Source organism: Bos grunniens, chromosome 11 (genome assembly GCF_055505025.1).
Source record: "Bos grunniens cultivar Pamir isolate PY7600 chromosome 11, Bosgru_T2T1.0, whole genome shotgun sequence".
Classification (NCBI taxonomy): Eukaryota; Metazoa; Chordata; class Mammalia; order Artiodactyla; family Bovidae; genus Bos; species Bos grunniens.
In genome coordinates this window covers 100,464,550-100,479,660 of record NC_141175.1, presented here as the reverse complement: position 1 = coordinate 100,479,660, position 15,111 = coordinate 100,464,550, and the positions used below count along the sequence as shown (strand labels likewise).

Sequence of the window (15,111 nt, the reverse complement as noted above, 5' to 3'; positions counted from 1 at the left end):
ATTTTCACTAGTTTGGGATCCTTTAATATTTTCTCTCAGCAGCTGAACACATCTCTAAGATGCTAAAGATCACAAATTGTAAATTTCAAGTGAAATATTTGCCATTGTGAATACCCAAGAATTGTCAAATCATTCTCTATTTCAGCACCTTCATTTTTAATTTCCACTCAAATTTTAATGAAATCGTAGGAAAGCAATAAGGTGAAAAGACAAATAATTCAGTTAGACTGGCTTTGCCACTGAAATGTAGGTTGGCTGGTAAAGAGCTGAGAATATTCATTTGTCAGCCGACAAGGCGTGCGTGCGGGTGTATGTATGTAGTCGCTCAATCGTGTTGACTCTGCGATCCCATGGACTGTAGCCACCAGGCTCCTCGGTCCATGGGATTTCCCTGGTAAGAATAAAGCAGATTCCCATTTCCTACTTTAGGGGTTCTCCCTGACTCAGGGATTGAACCCTGCATTGCTTCTGGATTCTTTAATACTGAGCCACCAGAGAAGCAACTCAGCTGACAAGGGCTCACGCTCAATGTGCATAAAACAGAAGGTTTAAGTGTCAAGGAAATGGACAAAAAGGCAGGATGTAGGAGAGCCAAAGGCCACCACTGGTTCATTCACTCATTTCAGCAGCTGGGCTTGGTGAGGTGAAAGGAGCTGTGTCCCCTGTCCTTGGGGGTGGGTCCCATGTCACCTGGGCGAACCTCAGGGGACAGAAGCCGGCCTGGAGGTCGGGGTGATGTTAACACAAGGTCATGTGCCCGGTGCACAGCGAGGTCAAACAAACTGAAACATCGGAGGCGGGGCCAGAGGAAGGTTTCTTTCGGGGCCATGCGAGGAGAATGGGTGGCTCGTGCCCCAGGAAGCCCCGAACTCCCCGAGGGTTTCAACACAACCCTTTTAAAAGCCTGATGAGAGAGGAGGGCCACAGATCTGTGATCAGCTCGAGCATGATTCTGATTGGCTGATGGTGAGGCAGCAGGTGATGTCATAGGGACACGCATCACCAGTCCCAGGGCAGGGGGCCCGGGTTCAATCCCTGGTCAGGGAACTGGAGTCCATGTGCCACTGCAACTTAAAACCTGGAGCAGAAAAATAAATATTTAAAAACAAAACATTATCAGTCCTTAGGCTCCAAGAGGCCTGGGGCTGTGTGCTCATGATTGTCAAGTAGTTAACATTTTCCATTTGTTGAAAAGGGAGGCTTTTTATTTGATCTACCAAAAAACCTCAGGAAATGTGCACCAACTACTGTCATCCAGGTGCTTCAGCGAGGAGGTCAAGCAGAGGATGCAGCGGAAGGCCCCACGGGTCCTGCTCCCTTACAGTGAGAGGTGAAGAAGTCAGTCAAGGTGACATGCAGGTGCTATGCCCCTCTAGCTTCTGGTTCATTCCTGTAATGACTGAGTCGCCCACAAAACCCACTTCCTTTGGTCTCTCCCCTCGAACACCATGCATCTGTCCCTGAGAAAGGGCAGCCTCAAGGCTGAGTCATGTCAAACAAAGGGTCCAGAGAGGGCTGGTCTTTCCCCAAAAGACTGAGATGCAGATACACACGTGAAAGTGCTTGGCACGCTCCGAGGTCCGATGAGGAGCTGTCTGACCAACAGGGAGTGGGTGGCGGGGCTGGTTCCTCAGTGCCTCCTGGCACCCCTCCATCCCCCTGGCCCCCACAGTGACTCAGAGGCTTCCTGCTGGCCCCAGGCAGCTGACCTTTCCCCAGCGCCCCATCCCCCTTCACAGTTATAAACTTTCCATCCACGCTCACTCCTGTGGTTGATTTATCCAGGGGTGTGTGTGTGTGTGTGCAAAGTTCAGAGAGTGGAAAATTCCTCCTTGGTTTCCTTCTTAGAGACTTCTCTACAGATGACGAGCCCACAACATCTGGAATAAATGATGGGGGTTGGGGAGCCCTCATAGGACATTGGGACGAAGCCCTGGAGACCACACGTCTTGAACGGAATTCTCCTGGGGCCCTTGAGCGGCGGAGGATGGAAACTCTGTGCCTCTGTGCCTCTTCCGCTGCCAAGCCCAGGCAGCTCCTAAGGGACGCTGGTGTTTGTTGCAGTCAAACTGAAACCTCACGCTCCTCTTCTTCCTCCTAGAGGAAGGTGGAAGCAGACCTTGAGCCCTGGCTCTTGCCCTCGTGAGTCACCTCTCCCCAGAGGCTCTTTTATTCTTCTTATTTTTGAAATCAAATCCACAAAACCGAGAAAGCCAGTACAGTTCCTGCCTGTGAGTTGTAAAGGGAAACACAGATTCCAAAACCCGCACGTTTGCCAATCTGTTTAGGTAGGTTTTTCAGGAATGTGTCTGCTTTTCCCTAAATAATCTGTTGGTTCTGGTCTACCATTGATTCAAACTCTTGAAACAGAGCAGGACCTTATGGTCCTTCCCCCAGCAGGTCCTCTGCCTCCCCTCTGTCCGTGGAAAACTTTAGTCAAAGAGTGAGTTTAATCAGAGGAATGAGAAAAGCAGAAACAAAGGGAAACAGTCAGAGGAGACCGGATAATAATGATGTAGTCGTTAAGCGCAGTCAAGGGTCTTTAGTTTCTTGTCAAGGGCTGTAGATAATATTCTCAGCTGTATCCTGTGAGCTGTCTTATAGATACTAAAACAGCAGATGGGAGAAGTTAACTACATAATGCAAAGATTGTACAGAGGACATAAGCTGCCACAAATCCAAGAACTGGCCTCAGACAAATCGGAACAAACAAGCCCCGGAACTGAAGATTAACTGTATCTAAAACAATCAAGACGACACTGGTCAGGCCACCAGTGACAATCTGAAGCTGACTGCTGTTCTGCATGTAGCCCACCCCTCCCCCAACCTATAAAAGTTCTGTGGGGGGAGTTGGCTTTTGGACAGATGTCTGCCCTTACCCCCAAGTTGCTGGCATCTGAATTAAAGCAAACTTTCCTTTCCACCAACCTGGCCTGTTTATTGGCTTTTGGGCATCAAGCAGTCAGACCCACCCCACGCCTTTCAGGAACAGTCTGACAAAACACAAAAATTAGCTTTTTGCTACTTTGGCAGGATACAAACAAGCTGCTTTAATATGGCAAATGGTTGTTTGGTTTTCCCGCCTTTCTCAACTGCTTTGGGAGGGTTTGCATTTTACGCTATCTTGATCAGAGGCTCTCTTATTAACAACTGCCACGCCCCACCTCTGATGCTCTGATCTGACTGTTCCTAGGAACACAGCAGATGTTGATCTGCAAGGACCTCAGCAACTTTCGTGAAGGAGAAGGGAGAGCAGGACAATGGAATCCACGGGGAGATGTCATCAGAGGACTGGCCCTCAGGTGGTTTTCTTGTCTTTATCAGGAGGCTGCCCAGCCCCCGCCTCCCAGCCCCTGGGAAGCGGAGAAAGCGCATCTTTTCTGAATGCAGGTGCAGACTGGGGCCATGGGGGACAGGGCTGCACTCACGTCAGCTGAAACGGTGGCACTAAAATGTCTCACGGGGCGGCTCGTGCTGTGGTTTGCTCTGTCTCCTCTTCCCTGCCTGCCTCCAGTTTCCTGATGCAGGAGGGGTTAGGGGTGGGATTCCTAGATCCACCTGAGCTCTGCCACAGAGGAGAGCTGGATGGGGTGAGAGCCAGTGGTCCTGGTGGACTCAAAGCCTGTGCCTGAAGACTGTGTACCCCGACCCACCTCTGTCCACAATGAAATACTGTGTTGCTGTTGTTTAGTCACTCAGTTGTGCCCGACTCTTTGCGACCTCATGGACTGCAGCATACCAGGCTTCCCTGTCCTTCACTATCTCCCAGAGCTTGCTCAAACTCATGACCATTGAGTCGGTGATACCATCCAACCATCTCATCCTCTGTCATCCCCTTCTCTACCTGCCCTCAATCTTTCCCAGCATCAGGGTCTTTTCCAGTGAGTTAGCTCTTTGCATCAGGCCGCAAAAGTACTGAAGCTTCAGCTTCAGCACCAGTCCTTCCAATGAATATTCAGGGTTGGTTTCCTTTAGGATTGACTGGTTTGATCTTGCTGTCCAAGGTACTCTCAAGAGTCTTCTCCAGCATCGCAGCTCTAAAGCATCAATTCTTTGGTGCTCAGCCTTCTTTATGATCTAACTCTCACATCCATACATGACTACTGGAAACACCATAGCTTTGACTATACGGACCTTTGTTGGCAAAGTCACATCTCTGCTTTCTAATACGTTGTCAAGGTTTATTATAGCTTTTCTTCCAAGGAGCAAGTGACTTTTAATTTCACGGCTGCAGTCACCATCCGCAAGGCTTTTCCGGTGGCTCATACAGTAAAGAATTTGCCTGCCAATGCAGGAGGTGCGAGTTTGATCCCTGGGTCAGGGCATGGCAACCCACTGCAGTATTCTTGCCTGGGCAAACCTATGGACAGAGGAGCCTGGCAAGGCTACAGTTCATGGGGCCACAAAGAGTCAGACACGACTGTGCAGCTAACATTTTCACTTTCCAGCCACTGTCCGCAGTGATTCTGGGGACTAAAAAAGTAAAATTTGTCCGTTTCCACATTCTCCCCCTATTTGCCATGAAGTTATGGGACTGGATGCCATGATCTTCATTTTTTGAATGTTGAGTTTTAAGCCAGCTTTTTCACTCTCCTCTTTCACCCCCATCAACAAGCTGTATAAAGTGGTAAGTCTGGCTCCTCTTGGGTTGCATAACTTCTGGGTCAAAGGGCTTTGTTGTTCTGTGCCTGCAGGGCAGCAGAAGTCTTCCCTACAGCCAAGTCTTGAGCCAACAGAACTTCCTGCCTGTGTAACAGGATGACATCAAGAGGGAAAGAAAGTAGCCCCGTGGGTGAAGGATCTTGTGAAAGAGAAAAGCATTTCCTCTCTTGAGACAGGGGGAACCGAAGTTAACGCCCCATCTTGGAGCCATCAAAAGTCTCCCCGCGGCGCTACAGCGCCCTCTGCTGGCAAATCCGAGTAAATGCGCCCCTTGCGTGGGAGCCTGTAGAATCCCGGACTGACAACGCAGCATCCTTACCCTCGCAGGTGCCCGCGCAGCCTGTCGGGGTCTCCACCTTAAGGCCATCTTGTCTCCTCCTTCTTAGGCTGTGGGAAAGGTTGAGAGAGGGCCATTTTCTAAGCCTGTCACTGAGTTTCTAACCCTTGGGCTTCCAAGCCTGCAGCCATCTGTCCACGAGTTGTGATGGGGACCAGGAGGCTGTGCTTTTATGCCCACAAGGCAGGGGTCTGAGGCGGTGGTTCCTGAAAGATTGCCCCGCCACCATACTGCCTGGATTCCAGCCACACTCCGCCACGTGCTAATTGAGTTCATTTGCTAAATCTGTGACTTCTTAGTCCCTCAAAGCAAGTCACATATTCTGTTTTAGTTTCTTCCTCTATAAAGAAAAAAAAAAGTATGAATATTGCAGGACAACCAGCCAGTAAAGTACTTCGTGGTGCCTAGTGAGACCTCAGTGAACACTGGCTTTTATTATTCTTATATTGTTACAATAATTCATGGGCTTCCCTGGTAGCTCAGCTGATAAAGAATCCACCCGCCAATGCATAAGGCGCAGGTTCCATCTCTGGGTCAGAAAGATCCCCTGGAGAGGGCATGGCAACCCACTCCAGTATTCTTGCCTGGGAAATCTCATGGACAGAGGAGCATGGTGGGCTACAGTCCATAGGGTCACAAGAGAGTCGGACATGACTCAGTGACTAAACAACACCAATAATAATTCATATTATTTTCACTGTAATGTCATTTTTACTATAGCTATTATTTTGCAGTTATTAATTTTGTTGTCACACTAATGATAACAGTGATAAGTAACATTTCAGACATTCACTCACAACATTTCAGACATTTTTCTACATGCTTTGTACATAATGGTTCATCATCATCTCTGTGAGGTGGCACCCTAAGGATTTCCACTTTGCAAGTGAGGAAGGAGGCTTGGTCTGGTGTTAGAGGGGCTTGGGAAGCAGAGAACCTGGGTTCAAGGTGGCTAGTCTCTCTGTTCCATTAGCCCAGTGAGCCATCTCTAGAATCCAGGTGACGGTAATACTTTCTTGATAGGGAGTGGAAAATATTAAGTGCCATATGTGGACAGGACTGGAAGTCCTACACACAACTGGTAATCAGTATTACTGTGAATATAGTTTACCCAAGACTACTGTATATAACTTAGTTCAGAGTAGTTCCACCTTATGAAAAACCTGATTTTACATATATCAAAAATAAGCTCATGAATTCAGTGAGTGATTATATTGGGTTGGCTGTTTGTTCGACGTTTTCCGTAACATCTTACAGAAAAAACATGAGTGAGCTTTTGACCAACCCAATATTTTTGCTTGTTTAGTGAAAATAGATTATGGGGCTCATTTAGTGAGTGATTCTCAAAGTTTATATGAGCCAAATAAAAACACAAAACACATATATAAAATATATATATATTATATTGGATGCAAACAAAGGAAAGGAAGGATGTATTTTCCCACATAATTGTAAGTAAAATAGAAAAGCATAAACTAAAAAAAAAAATGTGAGCAAGCATAAGAAAGATAAGCGTTGCTATTCTTAATGCCCATTAGAAAAAGAGCCAGAAGATATGAATAGGAAATTCATAAAATAAGGGCCAGTGCCTACAAAAGCCTAGTAGAAGAGAAAGTGGAAAATGTGGCAAGTCACCCGTCGCTACTAGTTTAGGATGCTTACAATGTGCCAGACTCCTATACTAACCTCTTTCATATAATCTCTCATTTAGCACTGTCAGTGACCTTATATTCTCTCCACTTTAAAAATGAAGAAGTTAAGGATATAAGAGGTCACCCAGGAGTAAGCAGTTGCAAGAAATGGCCCTAGGGAAATGTATTGCTGCTGCTGCTGCTGCTGCTAAGTCGCTTCAGTCGTGTCCGACTCTGTGCAACCCCATAGACGGAAGCCCACCAGGCTCCCCCGTCCCTGGGATTCTCCAGGCAAGAACACTGGAGTGGGTTGCCATTTCCTTCTCCAATGCATGAAAGTGAAAAGTGAAAGTGAAGTCGCTCAGTCGTGTCCGACTCTTAGCGACCCCATGGACTGTAGCCTACCAGGCTCCTCCGTCCATGGGATTTTCCAGGCAAGAACACTGGAGTGGGTTGCCATTTCCTTCTCCAATGCATGAAAGTGAAAAGTGAAAGGGAAGTCGCTCAGTCGTGTCCGACTCTTAGCGACCCCATGGACTGTGGCCCATCAGGCTCCTCCGTCCATGGGATTTTCCAGGCAAGAGTGCTGGAGTGGGGTGCCATTGCCTTACTAAGTGTTTAATGATATTGTAGCTTTGCCCTTCAACGTCTTGATGTGATAATAATAGCTGTTACATGTATAATATCATATAAAAATGAATCGCCAGTCCAGGTTCGATGCAGGATACAGGATGCTTGGGGCTGGTACACTGGGATGACCCAGAGGGATGGTACGGAAAGGGTTCAGGATGGGGAACACGTGTATACCCGTGGCAGATTCATGTTGATGTATGGCAAAACCGATACAATATTGTAAAGTAATTAGCCTCCAATTAAAATAAATAAATTTAAATTAAAAAAATAATAGCATTGTTATGTTTCCAAAAGAGTCCTTGTGTTTTGGATGGGATGTAATGAAGCATTTATGGATGAAATGCTAGGATGTCAGAGATTAGCCTTAAAATAATTCAGCATAGAGAGAGAAGGAAGCGTCTAGAGAATGGGTAGAAAAAGATGACCGTGAATGATGTTCCTGGGGGCCCATGGTATTATTCTCTCTATTTTTGTATGTGTGTGAACTTTTATCCAAAATAAGTTTGAACATTCCAGTAGGTTAAAAGGAGATTAAAAAAAAACAACTAACTCTCAGACACTTGAGCAAATTTGCCTATGAAAAAAGAAGAAGATTTGTTTTCCTAGCTAAGGGAAAAGGCGTGTGGTTTTCTTTTATTTTCAAAAAATATAAGGCGCTTTTCCTTTTCCTGATTATTTGCCCACTGGAAAAATTTGTAAAAACATGAAATTATTAAAAAATATTTATTAATATGTTGGTGTATATATGAATATTTACATAGATCTGATCTCATAATCTGTACCTAATTGCTCCCCAATAACAGACTAAGATATCAGCATGCCAGCATATCATGGACATAATTACCATCCAATAAGATGGAACTACATGGTTTTGTTGAGGATGGCACCCCACTCCAGTACTCTTGCCTGGAAAATCCCATGGATGGAGGAGCCTGGTAGGCTGCAGTCCATGGGGTCGCTAAGAGTCGGACACGACTGAGTGACTTCCCTTTCACTTTTCACTTTCATGCATTGGAGAAGGAAATGGCAACCCACTCCAGTGTTCTTGCCTGGAGAATCCCAAGGACGGGGGAGGCTGGTGGGCTTCCGTCTATGGGGTTGCACAGAGTCAGACACGACTGAAGCGACTTAGCAGCAGCAGCACATGGTTTTTGTTGAGATAAAATTGACATATAACTATACTAGTTTCAGGTATACAACATAATGATTTGATATTTGTATTGTTGTGACATGGTCCCCACAATAAGTCTGGTTAACATCCCTCATCATACGTGGTTACCATTTTTCTTCTTGTAATGAGAATTTTCAAGATCTCTTCTCTTGGCACCTTTCAAACATACAACACAGGATTATTAACTATATTCCCCACCCACCAGTTTTCATGGTTGCCTAGCATCCTATGGGAATTCCCTCATTGCTCAGAGAGTAAAGAATCTACCTGCAATTCAGGAGACCTGGGTTCGATCCCTGGGTCAGGAAGATCCCCTGGAGAAGGAAATGGCAACCCACTCCAGTATTCTTGCCTGAGAATACCATGGACAGAGGAGCCTGGAGGGCTACAGTCCATGGGGTCACAAACAGTCAGACACAACTGAGCACCTAACACTACCATCCCATTAGATAGAAGTATTATAATTTTTACATTAATCCTTGATTTAAGGATCTTTTGGGACTTCCCTGGTGGTCTTGTGGTTAAGACTTCACCTCCCAGCGCAGGGGATGGGGGTTTGATTCCTGGTCAGGGAGCTAAGATCCTACATGCCTCATGGCTAAAAATTCAAAACATAAAACCAAAGCAATATTGTAACACATTCAATAAAGACTTTAAAAAATGGTCCATAAAAAAAAATCTTTAAAAAAATATTGGAAAAAACAAGGGTCTTTAGGTTTTTTCCAATTTGTTGCTTTTGCAAATGTGGTCCATTCATTTGGTGATTTGCCTTGGATAGGTGACTGGAAATAGAATTTCCAAGTTAAGACATCTGAAACATCCTTCCAAATTCCCCTTCAGAAAGCTTGTGGTTGTGACTCATACCATACGGGTTGAAGATACCAGAGAGTGAAATATTTATTCATAGATGAAGAATTTCAGGCTCATGTTTGAATTGTTATTTTGGTCATAACAATGGAAAATTTCTTGTTTCATACATTTGCGTATGCTTCAAAAGAGATGATCAACAAGATGGGGTGGGATATTTGGGGTCTTGAAGGGCCAGGTTACACACTTCTGGGGGCAGGGGTGCAGCTGTGTAATCCCCAGGTCTGAATCCCTGGTGCGAGCGCGGTCTCCAGCAGTACCTTGACTTGGTGGCGGGGCCACTCCTGCAGGTCTGGGCTCTCTTGCTGCCCCATCCAGCTGCATCCTAAAACCTTGACAACCCATAGTATAGAGATGAAGAGAAGTACGGGGCTCCAAACAAATGAAGGATAGAGGCAGCCAGGCATCTAGTGTGCCTGCTACCCACCCTGGTAGAGTGAGTTACTTATACAACAGCTCCTTTCCCTCCCCGCCCCAGGCGAAAGAGGCCGACGTCTTTGGTTTTAAGAGAAGAGGACCAAGGTGAGTCAGATGGGCTGCTGTGGAGAGCTGCTCCCCTGTGAGGAGTGTGATCCCCTAAAATTAAGAGGAGGCTTGTGATTGAAGGATGTCTCTGCCCCGCTCTGATGTCACTCACTCTGAGTTAATTTCGCATAGCACAGGTGACAGGCACAGATATTCCTGAGAAGAGATGCTTGGGGAGGCTATAGGTCTTGTGAGTAGGTATTAATATCAGCTTGTTGGGAAACTGGGTCATTCGTAGTAATGTGGCTGGACCTAGAGACTGTCATACAGAATGAAGGAAGTCAGAAAGAGAAAAAAATATCATATATTAACACATAGATGTGGAATCTAGAAAAATGGTACAGATGATCCTATTTGCAAAGCAGAAATAGACACACAGATGTAGGGAACAAATGCATGAATACCAAGTGGGAAAGAGAGGGATAGAAGGAACGGGGAGATTGGGCTTGAGACATATTCACTATTCATACTGTGTATACAATAGATAGGGCTTCCCAGGCAGCTCAGCGGTAAAACAAAAAACAAAAGAGTCCGCCTGCCAGTGCAGAAGCCTCAGGAGATGTGAGTTTGATCCCTGGGTCTGGAAGATCCCCTGGAAGAGGGCGTGGTATTCTTGCCTGGAGCATCCCATGGACAGAGGAGCCTGGTGAGCCACAATCCATAGGGTCACACAGAGTCGGACATGACTGAAGTGACTTGGCACATACAATAGGTGACCTATACGAACATACTGTACAGTACAGGGAACTCTATTTAATGCTCCGTGGTGGCCCGAATGGGAACGTCTGGACGGGAGGGCATGTATGTATATGTATGATTGGCTCATTTTGCTGTACGGTAGAAATGTATATAGCGCTGTAAAGCAAGTCTCCAATAAAAATTAATTTTTAAAAATCTGCTTGTTGGAATAAATCAACAGTGCAAAATCCTTTACCGGGGTGGGTGGAAAATAGCAGGACATGTACTCCTGGCCTCCGTGTTTGAAAACCATTCGCTTCTGAGGTTTCCATCTTTTCCATTTCGAATAACATCAGTCAGCTGGGAAAATCCCCACAAATGACTGAATGAACGAGAAGCAGGCTCTGTCCATCTCATGCAGGGTGAAAAGAAGCACCCACACTCTGACTCGGATGGAGGGTGGTGGTGGCCCCGGATCGGGGGAAGGTTCCGCTTTGCTGATGACAGAGAATCTGGAAGAGAATGACTTGTCTTAGGGCTGCTGTCCCCATCCCAGGGCAACCCCCAGCCCCCTGCCCCGCCCCCAGTCACGGTCGGCAGGCCACTGTGGCACAGTCTCTCCGTGAACCTCCCTTGGGAGGTAGCTACTTGTCTGCACCCAAGGACCAGAACTGACTTTAAAGCCCCCTGCAGACAGACAAGGGCTTTCCTGGTAGCTCAGCTGGAAAAGAATCCGCCTGCCGTGCAGGAGACCCCAGTTCGATTCCTGGGTGGGGAAGATCCCCTGGAGGAGGGCATGGCAACCCACTCCAATATTCTTGCCTGGAGAATCCCCAAGGACAGAGAAGCCTGGCCGGCTACATCCATGGGGTCACACGACTGAAGAGTCAGACACGACTGAAGTGCCTAAGCACAGAACAGCAGACAGACAAGCCGCGGGAATATCCCCGCGCCTCAAACCTGGGGCTGATGCAGGCCGCCCTCGAGGCGTCTGTGGTTGCTCCAAATGTCCTGCAGGGGGAGCCCTGGCATTTTTAAAAATTCAATTTCAAAGGGTTTCTGTGAAGAACTGTAACCTTGATTTGACACAGAGCAATAAACATCTCATGCTCCTGTTGCTCAGTCGGGTCTGACCATTCACTCAGGGACAATTCTCTTGGGCTTCCCCCACCAGGAGAGTGGAGAAGGAATAGGCTCTTTCCATGAAACAAACACTCTTAGCAGAGGGGGCCCATGGAGTCTCTTTAGACGGGGTGGTTGCTCCTTGGGGTGGGGAGTGGGGAGGAAAGCGGTCAGGCTGTTGAAGTGAAAAGAAAAAAGAAAAATTTTTTTAAAGAATGAGTTTGTTTTTTTTTCTTTCCCTTCCCCGAGAACAAAGAAGATAAAGAGAACATTGAACAGGCCTGACCATTCCTAGATTTTTTGTTTTTTTTTTTTTACTTTAACTGCTCCTAACTCTCCGTGTCTGTAACTGAGTTTGCTTTTCTGCCCCTCAACTCTGCAGGAGCTGCACTTCACACCTATTATCCTTGGACTCTATGTCTGATACATCCTGTATCTGGTGTTTACCTTTACAACAGCCTTCCCCTTGTAGTTACATATCAGAAAGTAGGCCCCAGAGGCACCCAACTGCCAGACTCGATTCCTGGGTTACTGACTCCAGCCTACGACTGTCTTTGAAACAATGCAAGAGGGAAAAATCAAGATCCTACCACCTTTGGTTCTCATCACCAACACCTGAGTGCAAGCCCTCGTGTACGCCCCTAGACTCCTCACGGGAGGGGCCCAGTTCTTGCAGCACAAGCCTACCGTGTTCCCCTCTCCGCTGGCTGAGAAAGCCACCTTTGTATTTCCTGCAAACTCTGTCTCCGTATTTTTCATCTGGCTTCAGCGGGCAGAGAAGGCCAAGAGTTTGGCCAGCAACAAGGCCACGTCCTCTGCAGCATCCCCGCTTCTCCGTGGTCCCGTGGCTGTCTGCGTTTAGGTTAGGGCGAACTAAGCACATTCTCCCCTCTGTCTCAGGCTCAGCTGAAAATCGAGACAAGAGAAAAGATCCTGCTTGGATTCCCTTTGGCACAGGTTTTCAGACGAGGAAGATAAAAGGTTTCAGGTGCCGAGGCCACACCTAGGTCACTGATCCAGCGCTCTTTCCAGAATCAACCGCCCCTCTGCCCCCGTCCCGAGGCATGGAGCTGGAGGTAGCCCATTCCCTCTGAGCACTCAGCTCTGTGAATCAGTGTTGAGGGAAGAAAGGAGACGGAAAGGGTGGAGGGAAGGAGCGTGAGAGGCAAAGTCAGATTTGCGGTCTTCCTGACACAGATTGGAACAGGCTCAAATGGGAGAGAACTCTTAAAAAGACAAAGTAAAGAGCTTGTGAATGACAAGCATCTGACTTTCAAGTTACAGAAACACAGTCTCGGATCTGTTTTCTGGGTGGTCACTTAGCTTTGTGACCTTGGACAAATCATTTATCAGAACTGAGCACTGGTTTCCCCATCTGTAACAGTGGGACAAATGATTCACCCTACAGTGCCCTGGGAAGATTAGCTTTAGCATCCATAATTAAAAGGACGGAGGACCCTTGGTGGAAAATGTTACTGATCTCTGTAACGTCATCCAAAGGAAAAGTCGACTTTCATAGAAAATTTCCCCAAAGTCCTTAAAATTAAAATTACAATATAAAATTATATTACAAAGTATATTAAAAATTACTGATCAGGAGGAAGACTTCTAAATGAAACATTTTAGAAATTTAACTATCAAAGAAGACCCATGCTTGTGTGCTCGGTTCTGTCAGACTCTTTGCAACCCCAGGGACTGTAGCCCACCAGGCTCCTCTGTCCATGGGATTTCCCAGGCAAAAATACTAGAGTGGCTTGCCATTTCCTCCCCCAGGGGATCTCCCAACCCACGGATTGAACCCACATCTCTTGTGTCTCCTGCATTGGCAGGCGGGTTCTACTTGTACACAATGACAGAAGATAAATATCTGAACCGTGAAAAGAACTCCTAAATATTCAAGAGAGATAGAAAGGTGATATAAACAGGAAAACCAAAACAGGACAGGAAGCCAAACGGCCCAGACACACAGGGAAGCCCAGGCTCAACAGCAGTGAGGAAACACATGAAATGGCACGATGTTGCCTTATAGCCAACAGATTAGCAAAATGCCAACAGTCTGACAACATTGGCAAGATGCTGGGGCAAAGGGAGTGCTCCTGCACTTCTGATGACACTGCAAATTGGTTAAGATCACTGTGGAGAGAGTTTGCTAAAAGCCGGCATAGCTGTCTAAGGTATGACCTAAAGAAATTCTCACATGTGTGAACAATGACCCACGTGTGAGAATGTTACCGAGTCCAAGGGTCCTCTGCTCAACGTATGACAGGCCAGTGAATCTGAGAGACAAGGGGTTGAGGCGAGGAAGAGCCTTTAATTGGGGAGCCAGCTGACTGAGAAGATGGCATCTCAAAATAACCATCTTGTCAGGGTCTGGTTGCCAGGCTCTTTTATGAATCAGAAATGGGGGGGAGGTGAGGAAACACAGTAATAAGACTATTCAGTCCTTGCAAATATCCCCTAGAAAGGCAAGCCTCAGACTGGGCGATGTGTTAGTTTCACTTCCTTACAGCCCTTCACAGGTGGGCAGCTCAGGTTATTTCCCCAAAGCAGGCGATTATGTCTGCTTATAAAAACAAAAAAGGGTTAAAGCCACAGAAGTAGAGCCAGTGTAAATTTAAAATTAACCCTTCCCCCGTTAAAAGAATATTTATTGTTGCATTGTTTGTAAGAATGGAAATTTAGGAGCAAACGAAATATACACACAGATAGGAGAACACCAAAGCTGTAGTATGTTCCCCAGATCAACTCTTATTCCCAGTTTAAAAAGAATGAATTTGGGCTTCTCTGGTGGCACAGTGGTTTAAGAATCTGCCAGACAATGCAGGAGACATAAGAGGCACGGGTTTGATCCCTGGGTCAGGAAGATCCCCTGGAGGAGAGCATGGCAACCTGCTCCAGTATTCTTGCCTGGAGAATCCCATGGACAGAGGAGCCTGGTGGGCTATGGTCCATGGGGTCACAGAGTCGGACACAACTGAAGTGACTTAGCACGCACCCACGCATGCAGTAGAAAGAAGAAAGGTTCCTTAAAATGAGATGTCCTCAGGGGCTTTATTCACACACTTGCAGGGGGAAAGTTAGCTGATTGTGTCACAATGGGATGGGTAGCTGAGAAGGAGCAGAGCTATAAAAGGGGGGATTTGCTACTGGAAATGGAGAAGGCAATGGCACCCTACTCCAGTACTCTTGCCTGGAAAATCCCATGGATGGAGGAGCCTGGTAGGCTGCAGTCCATGAGGTCGCTAGGAGTTGGACACGACTGAGCGACTTCACTTTCACTTTTCACTTTCATGCATTGGAGGAGGAAATGGCAGCCCACTCCAGTGTTCTTGCCTGGAGAATCCCAGGGACAGGGGAGCCTGGTGGGCTGCCGTCTATGGGGTCGCACAGAGTCAGACACGACTGAAGCGACTTAGCAGCAGCAGCAGCAGCTATTGGAAAGGAATGAGGGACAGACATTCAGTGTGGGCTGCTGTGGGGAGATG

General features: G+C 46.8%; 1 long non-coding RNA gene across 2 annotated transcripts; it reads right to left on the bottom strand.

The window, feature by feature from the left end:
- Window positions 1–8,696: 8,696 nt before the first annotated feature.
- On the bottom strand, window positions 8,697–12,660 carry LOC147363677 (uncharacterized). Of its 2 annotated transcripts, XR_015137353.1 has the most exons (3): window positions 12,314–12,650; window positions 10,761–11,016; window positions 8,697–10,085 (listed from the first exon to the last, which is right to left on the bottom strand). It is a non-coding gene; the product is annotated as an uncharacterized LOC147363677 (long non-coding RNA). The 2 variants fall into 2 exon arrangements; XR_015137352.1 differs by lacking the exon at window positions 8,697–10,085 and having other exon boundaries at window positions 10,228–11,016; window positions 12,314–12,660.
- Between the last annotated feature and the right edge of the window lie 2,451 nt (window positions 12,661–15,111).